This window comes from Lathyrus oleraceus, chromosome 3, assembly GCF_024323335.1.
Source record: "Lathyrus oleraceus cultivar Zhongwan6 chromosome 3, CAAS_Psat_ZW6_1.0, whole genome shotgun sequence".
NCBI classification, from domain to species: Eukaryota; Viridiplantae; Streptophyta; class Magnoliopsida; order Fabales; family Fabaceae; genus Lathyrus; species Lathyrus oleraceus.
The window spans coordinates 503226263-503241964 of NC_066581.1; positions in this window are offsets into that span (position 1 = coordinate 503226263).

Genomic DNA, 15702 nt, shown 5'->3' on the forward strand with positions numbered 1-15702 from the left:
ATGACCAGTTGAATTTGATCGAAGAAAAGAGATTGACTGCCATGTGCCATGGTCAGTTATATCAGCAGAGACTGAAGAACCCATTTGATAAGAAGGTCAAGCCTCGTCTGTTAAAATAAGGTGACCTCGTGCTCAAGAAGATCTTATCTTTCAAACCTGATGCTAGAGGTAAATGGAATCCTAATTATGAAGGCCCATATGTTGTTAAGAGAGCCTTTTCAGGCGGTGCTTTGATTCTTACAACTATGGATGGTGAAGAGTTCACTAATCCTGTGAATGCCGATTCAGTCAAGAAATACTACGCCTAAAAAAGAAAAATAACAGTTCACTAAGTTGAAACCCCGAAAGGGAGGCTTAGGCAAAAATGAGCATCTCGGTGGATTGAAAACACGAAAGGGAGATCCAGGAAAAAGTTAGAGACATAAAATAGAAAATTATCTCGGTAGATTGAGTACCCCACTTTTGGGCAATCTAGGCAAAAATTTGGGATTATGGCAAGTAACTGCATTCGGTTGGTCCTAATCATGGAAGCAGTTTTGAGCAATCATTTGGTTTTGATTCGTCATTCTCAACCGAAGACAAACACAATGGATTTTGAAGTTGGTAGGGAGAGTAGTGATCATTGTAATCAATGTAGCCGATTTCCATGTAAATTGCCATTTTTCAAACTTTGTAAAGATCCATGGAGTTCTGCCATTTGCGGACTACCATTCTATTAAATAAAGTTGACATTTTATCCAATTATTTCTATTCTTATTTGTCTATGTTTTAAAATTGAACTTTTATGATGATAATTTTGAAATAAATAAACTAATGAATGATTATTTTTATTTAAAACAATAAAAACATTCACTTTAAGAATAATCAATTCCAACAAGGAATGTCAACAGCAATCTAGGAACAGGTAAGTCTGGAAATGTGAAGCATTGTTGTCTTCCCCAAGCAGTTGGTTTAGTAACTTCCTCCTCCCAACAGTTCGTCATTCATCCCTAGCATGGTTTATAAGTTTCTCCCCAAGCAACCTGTTGTCCCCGTTTGAGTTGATGATTGGTTCCCTTTGTAGTTTATTTTCTCCAATTGAGGTGTTCACGATTTGTGTTCCCCAGTTGTGACTTGATTAAACCTTGGTTATCTCGGAACCATTATTTGGTCTCCAGATCGCCATTTTCATTTGTGTTGCATAACCATAGAAGTTTCTCCCCTATGCAAGTCAGATCCAGTGATCTCTACCTTGGAATTGATTTAATTCACGATTTCCAAGAAGAATTTGATGATTATTGAGGAGTTTGGTGGTCTTTGATTTGTTCTAGCATCCCCAGCAGTCAACTTGGTTCCTCATTCAGAGCTTTACCTATTGTATCCCCGACGGAGTTCGTCTTTTGAGGGAAGTTCCTCATTCCTGATATAGCATAGTTCTCAGTAGTATTGATTATGTCTCCCATTTGATATGGTGGTGACTTAAAATTCCCCGCAACATTGATTTATTTGGATCCTCAGCAGATCCTTCTCTATCCTCAGCATGTTGGTTGGAAACATGTTACCCATGTCCATCCCCAACCAAAGTTGATTTATTCGGAGCTAGATGATTTATTTTCACCCCTAGCAGATTCTTCAGTTGGTGTTTCCATCTTGTTGAGATTAGACAAGTGTTTTGTAGTGATAATTCAAATCCTCGCTATTTGTATCTCTTGTGCTCAATTGTTAGCATAATCATATACGTACTCATGCATATACATGCATAAAACACAACATTGGATATTTCATTGTTCATTTTTTTATCGCATTGATCTTTATTCTGATCCCCTGCTTTGGTGATATTGTTTCCCCATGCAAATTTGGTGTGGCTGTCCTCCTTCAATTATAGAGTGTCAGCCCCCTAAGCAGAAAAAGTTTATCTTCTCTCCTTTCCCCACTGGGTTATTTCCTCGTGGATGGTTATTATTTTAGTTCCTTCCTAGTTTGTTATCAGGATGGAGTCATTCCCCTTGAGTTATATCCTCATTGGGTTCAGTCTTGTTTGATCGTTTCTTGCTAGTTCTTACCTAGATAGATTTTTTGGTCCCCCGAGAGTTATTGCCCAGTAATTGGTAATATTCTTCTTGGTGTTGAGTACTTTACCTGTGTTAATTTACCCAGTAACTAGTAAAAGCTAATTTACTCTTTTGTTCTTCTCTAGCGGATTCATTTTTTTGTTTTCCCCGCAAGTCTATCCTTGATATGTTCATCTTAACCGATGACGGATATTCTTCCTGTTTGGTATTCTACCCAGTAAAAAGGTACTTGTAATTCCTATTTTACCCCAGAAGAATTAATCCTTGATATGTTCACTTTAACTAGTGACAGATTGTCTCTTTCTTCGGTCTTCTACCCAGTAACCGGTAGTTGTAATTCCCATTTGCGGTATTCTTCCCAGTAAATGGTAGATATAAATCCTATTCTCCCTTCAGAGTCTATCCTTGATATGTTAACTTTAAACAGTGACGAATTTTCTCTTTGTTTGGTCTTCTGTCCCCACGGATAGTTATAAACCCTATTTTTCCGGAAGTGTATCATTGATATGTTCATCTTAACCGGTGACAAATATTCTTCTTTATGACTTTATCCTTGATATGTTCACTTTAACTAGTGATGGATACTCTCTTTTTGGTCTTCTTCCTAGTAACAGGTAGTTGTAAATCCTATATGACATTTTTTCCTTGTAGGTCATTCTAACCTAGTAACCGATAATGAATGTGCCGCTTTTCTCAATGAGTCATCCTTGATATGTTTACCCTAACCAGTAACAGATAGTAGATAATACATCTTTGTTACTCCTGTGTTGAAGGCTTTCTTCCCCAGTTGAGTTTGAGTGCGTATTTCCCTAGTGAAATCGTCAGTCCCCTGTGGCGTTCGAGGATTTCAGCTTTACTCTGATTTACGCATTTCCCCAACAGGCGTTTCTTATTGTATGGGTGTTATCCCAATACATGCAGCTTTCCTTTCTCCCCTTCCGAGTCTTTCCATTGATTTATTTTCATGCAAAACCCCTCGTGTCACCAGCAGTTTTAAGTCGTAGCCTGGCTTACGCATAGCTTTTTATCCCCAGAGTCTTTGTCTCCCTAGTGAGTTTTCCTTATGGAATGCATTATGCTCATGTGGACTTTCGGTCTCTCCAGATTCTTTTCCTTTGTGGCAATATATTCCCTGCAAAGATTATTTTTACATTCATATAATATGCATCACGAGGTCTCTTAGGGACAAAAATCTGTTTCTAGATGTTGTTATTTAAGTCCATTCTGCTGAGTTGATATGAAGATTTTAAACCTTCACATCCTCAACTAGAATGTCCTTAAATAGGGGCAGCTGTAAGACCCCAATTTTGTCCCTAAGATCCCTCATGATATCTCATCATTTGCATTGGTTTTAGGATGACACCTTGGCATCCTCCTTACCCCTCATTCATTGGGTTTTGTATTGGGAGAGATCACCAAGCACATTTGATTGTATCATAATTTATTTTCTTTTGTTTACTAACCAAAATACCAAAAATATGTCTATATTTGTCTTTGTGTCCTTTGTAGGTAGTGTGTGTGTCCACCTATGACCCACTAAGCTCATAAGTAGGGTTTGAGACCCTCAATGCAAGAGATCAATCCAACAATGGTCCATATTGGTTCAAAACATCATATATGGATCCCCACGTTCTTTATTTATCACTTTGATCAAGGGTTCATCAAGAATTTGAAGTTTGTTTGCCTTGGAAGCCCTAATTCACCTAGGTATCTTATGTGACTTCCTCATCAAGTTTCTTCAACAATTGGTCAAAACTATCAAGGGATACTTCATTTTACATCATATTATTCATATACTATCCTCCATGAGTCCCAAATACCAAGAGAACATCAAGTTTGCAAGTTGCTTCAAAGAAGTTGACCAGAGAAAGTCAACATGTCAAAACTAGGGTTCCCTAGACCCTATCTCCTACAATTTTTCTCATATGAAAATGATTCCAAGAGAAACATTACTCCTTATGACATTCCAAACAACTTTCATGTTGTCATCGAGAGATAGTTCCGCTTAGAAAGTCATTTTGTATGGTGAAAGATTATAGCTCATTTTGTCTGAACCCTAGTTAGGAGGTCAACTTCAAAGTACCGTAACTTGTTCATTTTTTTATATGAAGGCCATCCAAGTTTCATTATAAATTTAAAGTTGTCTTATATAACTTTGATTCTTTGACAAATTCCAAATTTTACTTGCAAGGGCATGTGCCAAGAGGAACATTATAGGTCATTTTGGGCCATTGCCATTGAACAATCAATTTTCCTAAACTTCTAAAATGCATAACTCCCTCATGACAAATCCAAATGGACTCAAATATATGACCAAATTAAATAGGAATGAAAGGGAGTAAACTTTTATGAAGGAAACATTTCCATTTGAAGCTCATAGAAAAATTTATTCAAGGTGGAAGAATTGGTCATTTGACTTGGGACTTAAAAAAAATTCAATCATGTCTGATTTCTCAAACTTCCACCTAAAAATTACTCATGATCCAAGCTCCAAATGGAAAAGAGTTAAACATCAAAGTTGTTCCCATTGATGTCACCTTTCCAAAACATCTAAGATCACTTCATTTGGACAAGATTTGAGGGACTTGCGCATGGTTACTCTTCGTGGTCTTATTTGGATGAATCACATAATCATTTCTCAAGTACAATTGCATGGCCTCATGTTAAGCTTTCAACATCATTGATTCTCATTTGTGGACCTTTTCCAATCATCTCATGGGCCTATCACACGCTCATGCAAGCATGCACCAACATTTCCAATTTTGGCAAAATTTTCAAGTGTGTGAAAAGCAATACAAAACCCTATAAATACATGACCATTATGATTAGAATGGGGATCCATCTTGCCCAAGATTTGAACCATTGCCTCCCTAGCCTCCATTAAAGGATAAACTTAAAGATTTCACTTGAAACCGAATTTCAATTCTCCTTTTATTTTGAGATTAAAACTCCAAGAATCCAAGCCTTTCATTGATCTGTTTCACTTCCTACAAGCATCTGGAGTTGAGCCAAGGAAAATTGGAAGCAAGATCAAGCCAAATTAAAGCTACCCGGAGGTGATTTTTCTCAAACTTCTCTTATTTGATTCTTCCTCATTTCTTAACTATTTTTCTTGATTATTTGTTGGTTGAAGTTCTACCAATGTAAGCAACAAGATTGAGTTTCTTTGAGGTCAAATCCAAGCAACTCAATCGATGCTCCTCAAATTTCAAAACCTCTTATCTTTCAATATACTTAGAATTGGACAAAATTGAGGCCATGTTCGAGCTCCTGAGCATTTTTCCTTTGAAATGGTGTCTTTGTTATTCATTTCCCGTTTGGTTAAGGGTGGACCAGTCCGGTGAGGTCTACCGTGTAGCACCTCAAATTTGCACCTCCCATTTTGTACATACATTTTCATTTTAGGTCATTAACATTGCATTGTCATTGCATAGTCCATCACAAGTCATCAGGCAAGACTTGTTAGGAGATTCAGTTGTGCAAGCTAGCAAGTGCATTTTCTATGGAATCAAAGCCCTAGAGTTGGTTCAAGGAGTTCATATGATTCAAGGATCATTTTGAAGTGGTTTGGTCAAGCATTGGATGTTCAAATCTCATCAGTCAATGATCAGTTCATCTGAAACCCTAGAAAGTCAACAAAAGTCAACTGTCAGTTCAACCATGGATTTGAAGGTGGGAGATGGTTAGAGAGGCCTCATTCATGTCCATACAAGTTTCGTTTGACATTTCAAACATCAACATTGAAGGATTCGAGGTCAGATCAAAACTTTCCAAAAATAGTAAGTGACCTGTAATTTGAAATTGCCAAAAATGGAAAGGTTTTCTCCTCAAGATTACATCATCAAGAAAGCTTCAAATGAAATTTTGTCCAACATGAAAGTTGAATATCTTCCTCTCCCATTTCCAAAAAGTCCAAGATAATGAATTTCTCATGTTTGGTTGAAAAGATATGGATCAATCATGGCCAAGTGAATTTGAACTTCAAGAATGCATAACTTTCATACCAAATGTCCAAATGAAGTGGCTCTTTTCGCAACATTTCTCTCTTGATCTCTACTATCCAAATCATGCATCATAAGCCATGCATTTCCATCACAAAAATATTTGCATTTTCATTTGAATTTTGGAGGGAAATTCCAAATTTGAAAATTAAGCATTGTTTTCACATTTTACCATTTGCACTTGGCTCAAAACAGAATTTCAAATGATTTCCAAGCCAATTTCGTGCACTGTTCCATTGGTAATCTCATGCATGAGGTCCATTGGCCAATTTGCATTTACAGTCTCTTTTCACTAATCCACTCACCACATGGCTAAACATGATTAACAGCTTGATTAGGAGCTCATATATATAGCTAATCATAACAGAAAACGGCATCAACATCATCAAATTTTCAGATCTGAAATTTTTCTTCACACTTTTTCTCTCAAACTTTTGCAATTTTCTTCAAACCAATTCATCATCCATTGATCAAATCATCATCTGGAAGGATTATGGCGCATGTTTGAAGCAAGAACCATCACAATTCATTCAGATTTAAAGCAGCTCGAAGCTTGCATTCATCCATGGCAGTTGGAAATTCTGGCCAGATCGTGCAAGATTAAGTCACAAACATTCATCCATTCAATCATACAAGAGCATTGGAGCATCTGTTTCAGCTGTTCAAGGCCTGAATCAACCAATTCCACTTCTGCATCTTCAACAAGGTCAGAATTCGATTCCCTTAATTCATGAAATTGATAGGTGATAGTTGTAGATCTTTGAACATTGAGCAAACTGAGCTTTAGATCACTAAATTCCATGAAGTATTGTGTTAGTTATGGTGATTTTAAGTTTGACATGTGAAACTTCATGGCTTCGAATTTTTGAATATATGTTGAATTAGGTTAAATTAGATATGGATTGTTGATGTATGATGAGAGATGAACATGATGATGTGCGTATTTTGTATTTTTGTGCACTCTTGCTCTTGAGCATGAAGAACATGATGAATGCGTATGAAGTTGTTAGGGTTTGCGTTTCCAGATTTCGTTTGATCCATTCCAGCGCTTGTTTGCATGTGTTTATGTGTTTATGGACATGTATTGGTCCAGCTGTTGCATGCGTGGCTAATTGATTTGTCTTCATTGTTTCGCCTGGCCACGTAGATTAAGTGAAACGGTGCGTTTCACATGATAGCGCGCCAGCTTTCAAATGCTCACTCACTTCGATTCCAGCCTTTGACAAATCCAAATATTGCATTCGCATTTTATTCCATTTTTTTCATCCATTCATGTACTAGCTTTCCATGTTTTTTTAATTTTTCTTTTATTTAAAAAATTATAACTAAATAAATATTGATCCAAATAATGTGTGGATTTTTGCATCTTGCTCCTCATTGTGTCTAGTTTTCTATGAGCATTTTTCCAGAAATTGTGCTTGGCTGAAAATTAATTGGTGATAGGGTTTGTGTATGCATGTCCATTTTGAACCTTGCCTTACTATTTCATTTGTGAAATGATGAGTTTTAATCAAATGCTTATGAGATTTGATATGCTTAAACTAGACATCTTGCTGGACATTTTGGTGTTGAGTTTGCATTTTTATCATTTGTGGTTGCTGAGATATGTTCATGTTATTATAGGTGTGACAATGTGTGTCACACCTTTGCTTGCTCAATTTGTTTGATTTCTTTGCCTTGCCAAATAAATTCCAAATGCCTTGATTTTTTGTATGATACTTTCTATGCATGTTGTGATTGATCATGAATTTTCCTGGAATTTTTGGATTGATTTCTGATTTGTTTGAGATTTTTCATTCTGGATGGTCATTTGTGCACTTTTGGATAGTCTTGAATTTCAATCATTTGTGAAATGATGGTTGTTTATCATATGAATGTGAAATTTTGCACATTGTTTCTAGACATGTTGAAGTTTGCTTTGGCTTTGATTTGTGGTCTTTACCTTGTGCCGTTTCTGTTTTAGGCTTGTGCTAAGTTGATGTACCAAATTGTGTCACATTTGAGCTTGTTTGTGCTAGCCTTGCCTTATGGATTTTGATTACCATGCTTAATCATGTCCAAATGCCTTGATTTTTGGTGTGCTGATCATGTTGTGTGTTCTGTTTAGCCATGAATTTTGTTGAGATTTATTGGATCATGTTTGAATTAATGTGCATTTGTTCATTCTGTTGCTTCAATGTGCTTTCAACTTGCATACCTTGCCATGATTGGTTTATGAAATGAATTTGGTAAATGCTATTGACATGAGACCTTTTGGATTATGTTCTTAATTGATTGAGGTTGATTCATGATAAGTTTCATGTTCTGTTTTGAATTTTTTCTCCCTCTTTGACCCTAGGCCTTGCCCTAGTGGTTTGTTGCTTATGTTTGAGCTTTGTTTTCAGGTTAAGAAGCACATGGCCATAATGGGATTGATCCACCTACTTGAGTTGACTAATTGGTTGATGTTGACTAATCTTGAGTTGTTTTGTAGGTTGATGCCAAGACATTTGTATTTGAGCTTGTGCCTTGCACATTGTTGCATTGCTTGTTTGACTGTGTACTGCGGACTGTTGACTATTGATTGTCTGTTTGACTTTTTAACTTGTATACTGACTGAGTTAGATTGTTTTTAGGTACATAAGTTGCTTAAGTTCTTTTGAACTTGCTTTTGGATTTGCTTGGTTGCTTAACCATCTGAGGTATAACTCTCTGACTGCATGTAGTCTGGAAGACCTGTCCTGTTACTTGGGCAGGCACCTGTCTGAAGTCCTCCTTAAGAGGCAATGCTTGTGTTTGTTTATCTTTGTCCCCTGTACATATCAAAGACCTCCTAAGTGAAGAGGCATTGGCAGATACAAGAGATGTGTAGTCTATCTCCTGCTAATCAGTGAGTCATCCACTTTGCTCACACATCTTGTGTTGATGCATTGTGGATAATAGCCCAAGATCTTTGTTGTGTCAGTCATATGTGGAGAAGAGTTCCAACTTTCTGAACTCCCAAACTTTCATTTGTCTTAAGCTCTCCCAGGCCTGGGATAAGAGCTATGAGGCACACCCCTCATCTCCATTTCATCAGCTTCACCCTAACTCTCAATGTTAGGGTTAAGAGCTAACATCACCCTGTTACAGTGGCTTGTTTGTCGAGGTTGACATGACCCCTTGACTAAAGCCTAACCCTGTGTGAGCCCACTTTGTTTGTATATAGTGTGTGCTAACTGTGTGTATGCTTGCTCTTGTGCTCTGTTTGTGCTGTTTAGGATAGCTTGCTCCCTGTGCAAGTTAGATAGAAACTTCAACCCAGGACCATGGTGAATTTGCATGATAACTATTAGGCTCGAGTTAGTCTCCCTTCTAGTATGTCATTTCCTAGTCTCTGGTTAGGTTAGAAGTTCTTTGCCTGCGTTGGGGAACTACGTCGCCCTGATCCTCATACCAGATGAGGTACGTAGGCAGGAGATGAGCTGATCTCTCCGGGCGCCCTTTTTCTTTTTCAACCCCTTTGTGTGTGTTTGGAGTCTGACATAAGTCCAGCGATTGGCAATTGGTTTCCTGTGTCTGGTTTGTTTTGTTTGGAGTCTGACATAAGTCCAGCGATTGGCAGTTGGTTTCCTGTGTGTGTTTGTTGGTTCGGAGTCTGATGTAAGTCCAGCGATTGGCATTCAGTCTCTAGGTTTGCCTTTTGGTGTGGAGTCTGACGTAAGTCCAGCGATTGGCAGTCGGATTCCTGTGTTGGTTTTGTTTGGCGTGCGTTAGCCGAGCTACGAGTGCTCTGATTCTTCTCCAGTCCAAGAAGATACGTATGCATAGGATGCGACATCCTAGCGAGCACGTTTCCCCCTGTCCCGAACTACGTCGACTCTGATGTCTGTGCTTGACAGACTACGTAGGCCCAGGATGCGATATCCTGTCGAGTTAGTTTCTTTTGTCTGTCTGTGTCTTCCTTCCAGCCTTGTGTGATGTCTGAGCAGTTTTTAGCAACCTTATCCTTCCTTTTGTGCATGGATCCCGTCGAATACGACGGATGCGTAGGGGTGCTAATACCTTCCCTTCGCATAACCGACTCCCGATCCCATCTCTCTCTGGTCACAAGACCATGTCTTTCCCTCTTTTGGGATAAATAACGCACGGTGGCGGCTTTGTTGTTTTCGTTTCCCGCCGGTTTTTCGCGTAATGCGACAGCTGGCGACTCTGCTGGGGAAAAGGAGAAGTTGACCTCTTGCTGGTTCATCTTCCCTAAGCGAGTTTGTCCTAGCGCTCTCTAGGATAGGGTTTAGGTTGCTTGAGTTGCTCTATTTATTGCATTTATGATTATTATGTTGTGTATATATTTGCATAAATGTCTGCATGCATCATACTATCATTTTGTTGTCCTCTGTACAGGTGGTTTCTCTGATTTGGGGTGGGTGTTCTGAGTGGGGCTAAAACCCAGGCCCGAGTATACAGCTAGGATTAGTGTGGTCTCACGTTCCTCACATGTTGGTTGGGCATGTTGTTGCGACGTGACATACCACAAGCCGGACGAGGTTCATCTGAGAGAGCTCTTCCATTGTGGAGTATTCCACTTTGGTCTAGTTACCTCTTTTGAGCTATTGACTTCGGTGACCCTTCATTCCCGGATCTTTGGTTTAGACGATCCTAAGAGAGCTGCAACGGCACACCCGAAAGGGCAAACCCGTTGAGTATCTTTGCCCGATTGTCGAGACCATTGTCCACCTTAGGATGACCTTGTTAGAATTCACCTGTGAGGGGAGGGTTTGATTCTTGCAAGTACAGTTTCTGCCAGTGATGCGGTGGATCTTTATTTCTGGACGCCGGAGGTTTGACCCTGGTTTTGATCAGAGGGTTCCGTTTATTTCGGATCCCTGGGCTGAATTTGAGGGTACTTGCTCAGATGGTGACGTGGTTCAGAAGTTTGGGTTCAGATGACTTTGGGTTTCAGATGACTTTGTGGTTCCAAATTCAGGCCGAAGCTTTGATCCCGTGCCGCGTGATACTCAGCCGACCAGTCATGGCTCCATCATTTGCATCATAGCATGTTTATTTTCAAAAAAATAATGATAATGCATAGAAAAAAAGAAAAGTTAACCTGCATACGCATCACACGCATCATATACATATCATTCTTGCATTACAGGTGTTCTTAATCGAGACTTCTCATTCTGGTTCCTGTGTCAGGCAGGATAGCTGATCAGCAACCACACCGCTACTCAACCAGACTTAATCATCAGAGGAACATGGACCAGGTTCAGGCAGAATTGGCTAAGATGAGAGCAAACATGGCTCAGTTTATGGCGATGATGCAAGGGGTTGTTCAGGGGCAAGAGGAGCTGCGTGCCTTAGCCCAGAGACAGGAAGCTGTGATTCCGCCGTCCAATCGTGCTTCACCAGTGGGTGTGCCCGTTCATGAGAATGTTGTTGCTGCTGCTCCCGCCAATGATTATGTTGTGGGTGATGAGTTAAGGGGGATCAGAATCAACGGACAACCTCTTGCTGCAGAGACTGTTAATGCCAGAGCTACCCGGGCTCCGATTCGTCATCCTGCTCCGCTTGTTGATAGACAAGAGGACATGTTCACTCTGCTCAGTGAAGATGATGGTGATGTGGTGATAGTTGAAGAGAGGGACCGTAAAGTTGATGCCCTTGCTGAGAAAATCAGGGCTATGGAATGTCAGAACTCTCTTGGATTTGATGTGACCAACATGGGTTTGGTGGAAGGGTTGAGGATCCCTTACAAATTCAAAGCGCCCTCATTCGATAAATACAATGGTACTTCTTGCCCTCGCACCCACGTGCAGGCGTACTACAGGAAGATCTCTGCTTACACCGACGACGAGAAAATGTGGATGTATTTCTTCCAGGATAGCTTATCTAGAGCTTCCTTGGATTGGTACATGGAACTGAAGAGAGATTCTATCCGCTGCTGGAGGGATCTGGGTGAGGCCTTCTTGAGGCAATATAAGCACAATATGGACATGGCGCCGAGCCGGACTCAACTGCAGAGTCTCTGCCAAAAATCTGGAGAGAGCTTCAAGGAGTACGCCCAGAGGTGGCGTGAATTGGCTGCAAGAGTACAACCCCTTATGCTGGAGAGGGAGTTAACTGACATGTTCATTGGTACTCTACAAGGTGTTTTCATGGACCGGATGGGAAGCTGCCCATTCGGTAGTTTTTCAGATATGGTAATCTGTGGTGAGAGGACATAAAGTTTGATCAAAGCCGGGAAGATTCAGGATGTGGGTTCCTCGTCTTCGAAGAGACCGTTTGCTGGGGCACCTCGCAGGAGAGAGGGTGAAACCAATGCTGTGCAACATGGTAGAAGGAATGTAAACAGAAATCAGTACCGCCAGGTTGCTGCTGTGACAATTCCAACACCTCAACCTCGTCAACAACAGCAACAACAGAGAGTTCAACAACAACCGCAACAACAACAACAGCAGCAACGTCCATATCAGCCTAGACAGAGGATGCCTGATCGGTGTTTTGATCCTTTACCGATGACCTATGCTGAGTTGCTACCTGAGTTGCTCAAATTAGGGTTCGTGGAGTTGCGTACCATGGCACCGTTGACAAAAATACCACCTGGGTATGATGCCAACGTGCGTTGTGATTTCCATTCTGGGGCACCGGGGCACCACATTGAGAACTGTAGGGCTTTCATTCATAAAGTCCAGGACCTGATTGACGCTAAAACTATCAATTTTGCTCCTGTGCCGAATGTTGTAAATAACCCTATGCCTCCGCATGGTGCACACAAAGTGAATAATATCGAAGGGGATGAAGCTGAAGATCTGGTGTTCAATGTTGATGATGTTCAGACCTCTTTGTTGGTTGTAAAGGGCCGTTTGTTGGATGGGGGAGTCTTCCCGGGCTGTGATCAAAATTGTGTTGATTGTGCTGAATTGGAGAACGGTTGTAATCAGTTGAGGGCTGGTATCCAGGGTTTGATTGATGAGGGCTGTTTGCAATTCAGTCGGGCTGTCAAAGATCTTGGGGTGGTGTCAACCGTCACTATCTACTTTAAACCGTCCGAAGGACGTGGCCAGAGGGTTGTTAATGCGCATACAGCTAGTGGTACTCCTGTCACCATTTCCGCTCCTGTAACTACCAGTGCTTCGGGTAGAAGGGCTGTTGATAGTAGGGTTGTGCCATGGAAGTATGACAATGCTTATCGCAGTAACCGGAGGGCTGAAAATCAGATTAGGCCGGTAAATCAAGCTCCTGTGACTATTGGTGTGCCAGCTAGAACTCCTGTGGTTGCAAGTCCAGTTATGGATAATGTCGGTGGACCAGGAGGTTTTACCAGAAGTGGACGTTTGTTTGCTCCGCAACCATTAAGAGATAACAATGCTGAGGCTCTTGCCAAGGCTAAAGGCAAACAGGTTGTGGTTGATGAAGAACCAGCTCAGAAGGAGGCGCTTGAGGGTTCATTTGAGAAGGACGTGGAGGAGTTTATGAAAATAATCAAGAAGAGTGACTACAAGATTGTAGATCAGCTGAATCAGACTCTGTCCAAGATCTCTATTCTCTCTTTGCTTCTTTGCTCTGAGGCACATCGTAATGCCCTGTTGAAGATGCTGAATCTGGCTTACATACCTCAAGAGATTTCTGTCAACCAGCTGGAGGGAGTGATTGCCAATGTGAGCACCAGGCATGGGTTCGGGTTCACCGATTTGGACTTGACGCCTGAGGGTCGTAACCATAACAAGGCCTTGCATATCACCATGGAGTGCAAGGGTGCTGTGTTGTCTCACGTGTTGGTAGACACTGGCTCGTCGCTGAACGTGTTGCCTAAGCAGATTCTGAAAAAGATTGATGTGGAAGGGGTTATCCTCACTCCAAGTGACCTGATTGTGCGTGCATTCGATGGATCCAAACGGCCTGTTTTTGGTGAAGTCATCTTGCTAGTAAAGATAGGTCCGGAGGTTTTCGACATTGTCTTTTATGTGATGGACATCCAACCAGCATACAGTTGTTTGTTGGGGCGTCCGTGGATTCATGCAGCTGGGGCAGTTTCGTCAACTCTCCACCAGAAGTTGAAATATGTCTGGAACGGTCAGATTGTGACCGTGTGCGGTGAAGAAGATATTCTGGTAAGTCACCTATCCTCTTTCAAATATGTAGAGGTGGATGGTGAGATCCATGAGACCTTATGTCAGGCATTTGAGACTGTTGCTCTTGAGAGGGTGGCTTTTGCTGAGCAGAAGAAGCCAGGTGCCTCAATTGCATCGTATAAGCAGGCCAAGGAGGTTGTTGACTCCGGTAGGCTTAAGGCTGGGGCAAGATGGTGGATTTTCCTGTCAAAGAGGATAAGTTCGGAATTGGCTATCAACCTCTGCAGGCGGAGCAGGGTGTGCAGACAGGTCCGAGTACCTTTACCAGCGCTGGGCTGATGAAACAAGGTGACGTCTTTGCGGTCGGTAGTGAAGATGGAGACAGTGATTGTGATCTCGACAACTGGGTTCGCTCGAGTGCACCAGGGGAGATGATCAACAACTGGACGGCTGAAGATGTGGTCCAAGTTACTCTTCAAACAGAGTAATTTTCTTTTGTTTTTTCATTCTGCACAAAACCCTATGTTCTGCCCAAGGCGTAGTGGTTCATTGTAGGGCCTCATCATGTTTTTACAATGATATCATTAATAAAGGACGTTTTGCAAACAATTTTGTGATCCCTGTCTTTCTATTTTTGTTTTCATTTTTCAAAAAAATAAAAATGGCAATGTTTTTGTTTTTTGTGACTTTCTTGAACTCTTTTTCTAAAACAAAGCATTAAACATGCAGAAGTGATATCACGAAATCCACTATGAACAGTTCTGTTATGGCTCAGTATGATTTCAATAATCCCATCTACCAAGCTGAAGAGGAGAGTGATGAAGACTGTGAACTCCCTAAAGAATTGGTCAGATTGTTGAAGCAGGAGGAGAGGGTCATCCAACCTCATCAGGAGGAGTTGGAGATTATTAATCTTGGTACTGAGGACGCCAGAAGAGATATCAAGATCGGGGCTGCTTTGAAGGCGGATGTCAAGAACAGGTTGATTGAGATGCTGAGAGAGTATGTGGAGATATTCGCCTGGTCTTATCAAGATATGCATGGGTTGGATACCGATATTGTGGTGCATAGACTACCTCTCAGAGAAGATTGTCCTTCAGTCAAGCAGAAGCTTCGGAGAACGAGTCCTGATATGGCTGTTAAGATCAAGGAAGAGGTTCAGAAGCAGTTCGATGCAGGTTTCTTGTCAGTGACGACTTATCCCCTGTGGGTGGCCAACATCGTTCCCGTGCCGAAGAAGGATGGCAAAGTCAGAATGTGTGTCGATTACCGGGATTTGAATAGAGCGAGTCCGAAAGATGATTTCCCATTACCTCACATTGATGTATTGGTTGATAATACGGCTCAATCCTCGGTTTTCTCTTTCATGGATGGTTTTTCTGGGTATAATCAGATTAAGATGGCGCCAGAAGACATGGAAAAGACGACATTCATTACGCCTTGGGGCACGTTCTGCTATAAGGTGATGCCATTTGGGCTGAAGAATGCCGGTGCTACCTATCAGAGGGCTATGACGACTCTCTTTCATGACATGATGAACAAAGAGATTGAAGTGTACGTGGATGATATGATTGCGAAGTCGCAGACAGAAGAGGAGCACCTGGTAAATTTGCAGAA